The sequence below is a fragment of the Eumetopias jubatus genome, unplaced genomic scaffold (genome assembly GCF_037043125.1).
Source record: "Eumetopias jubatus isolate StellerSeaLion01/CBP00866 unplaced genomic scaffold, mEumJub1_p1.0 scaffold_3, whole genome shotgun sequence".
NCBI lineage: Eukaryota > Metazoa > Chordata > Mammalia > Carnivora > Otariidae > Eumetopias > Eumetopias jubatus.
Genome location: NW_028274809.1, coordinates 56,743,326 through 56,745,305, shown reverse-complemented (window position 1 = coordinate 56,745,305; position 1,980 = coordinate 56,743,326). Strand labels below are relative to the sequence as shown.

Genomic DNA, 1,980 nt, shown 5'->3' with positions numbered 1-1,980 from the left:
CCTTTGCCTTTGGAGTAAAATTCAAGAAAATCACCTCTAAGACCCGTGTCAAGGAGCTTACCGCTTATGTTTTCTCCTAGGAGTTTTGTAGTTTCAGGTCTTAAATTCATGTATTTAATCCATTTTGAGTTAATTTTTGTGTGTGATGTAAGATAGTGGTCCAGCTTTATTCCTTTGCATGTGGCTGTCCAGTTTTCCGAACACCATTTATTGAAGAGATGGTCTTTTCCCCATTGTATATTTTTGGCTCTTTTGTCATAAATTAATTGACCATATATTTGTGGGTTTATTTCTGGGCTCTCTTCTGTTCCACTGATGTATGTGTCTGTTTTTATGCCAATACCACTCTGTTTTGATTACTACACTATAGCTTTGTAATATCATTTGAAATCAGGGAGTGCGATGCCTTCAGCTTTGTTCTTGTTTTCAGGATTGCTTTGGCTATGCAGTATCCTTTATGGTTCTATACAAATTTTAGGATTCTTTGTTCTATTTCTGTGAGAAATATGATTGGAATTTTGATAGGGATTGCATTGAATCTGTAGATTACTTCGGCTAACAACATTAATTCTTCCAATACATGAGCATGGAATACCTTCCCATTTGTTTGTGTCTTCTTCAATTTCTTTAATCAATGTCTTATATTTTTCAATATACAAGTCTTTTACCTTCTTGGTTAGATTTATTTCTAGTTATTTTTTCTTTCTTTTTTTGTTATTCTTTCTGATGCAATTGTAAATGGGATTGTTTTCTTAATTTTTTTTTCTAATAGTTTTTTGTTATTGTATAGAAACACAACAGATTTTTGTGTCTTGATTTTGTACTCTGCAACTTTACTGAATTTATTAGTTCTAATAGTTCTTGGTAGAGTCTTTAAGGTTTCGATATATAAAATCATGTTGTCTGCAAATAGTGTGAGTTTTACTTCTTCCTTTCTTTTTTTTTTGTTACATAAATTAACCCATTTATTATAGGCTAGTAATGTTTCAAATGGTGAAGCTTCTACTGGTCTTTCAACTCCTTCAGTCTTCTGATAGCCGACTTTACTGTGACAGCAGAAGTGGTGCTGTAGGTCCAAGCACCACCAGCGACGGTTTTCATGCAGGAGCCACAATGCCAGATTCCCACAGCTCGTCTTTTCATCTTTGTTTTGCCACAGAAGGAGCAAGTGTACTTGGCATGCTGGCTTATTTCAATCTTCTTCACCATTTTCCTGAGGGAGGCACCATAACGGGTCCCGTATTTACCCACGATTCCAACCTTCTTGGTGCGTTTAGCCATATCGCCGCAAACTAGGTCCGAGCCCAGAGAGGAAGAGACTCCTACTTCTTCCTTTCCAATTTGGATGCATTTTATTTCTTTTTCCTGCCTAATTGTTCTGTCTGGGACTTCCAACACTATGTTGAATAAAAGTGGCAAGACTGTACATCCTTATTTTGTTCCTGAAACAGAAAGGAAAACCTTTCTGTTTTTTCACTTTTGAATGTGATATTAGCTGTGGGCTTGTCATATATGGCCTTTATTTAGTTGAAGTACATTCCCTCTATTCCCACTTTGTTGAGAGGTTTTATCAAAAATGGATGTTGTATTTTGTCAAATGTTTTTTTCTTCATCTGTTGAGATGATCACATGATTTTTACCTTTCATGATCCTTTTAATGTATTGTTGAATCAGTTTGCTAATATGTTGTTGAGGATTTTTGATTATGTTCAATGGGGATACCTCAAATTTTTTATAAGCATAGATCTGAAATGAATAGTTTTTTTTAAATTTCAGCATTTATTACTTTCATTGCAGACTTTGGAGAGGATGCAATGGAAGCTAAATATGCTTATTTACTTAGTACACTCTCTTTTTGAGGTATTGACCATGTTATGGCATATTCCATTTTTAGAATTTCCTATATTTTAAGACAATTGGTTGAATTCTGTCTAGGATGTTCAAAACAAAATGAAACATAGTAGGGGTGGCTCAGCTGGT

General features: G+C 34.7%; 1 pseudogene; it reads right to left on the bottom strand.

Annotated features, from left to right (window-relative positions):
- Nucleotides 1–942: 942 nt before the first annotated feature.
- On the bottom strand, nucleotides 943–1,310 carry LOC114225182 (large ribosomal subunit protein eL43 pseudogene; annotated as a pseudogene).
- Nucleotides 1,311–1,980: the final 670 nt, after the last annotated feature.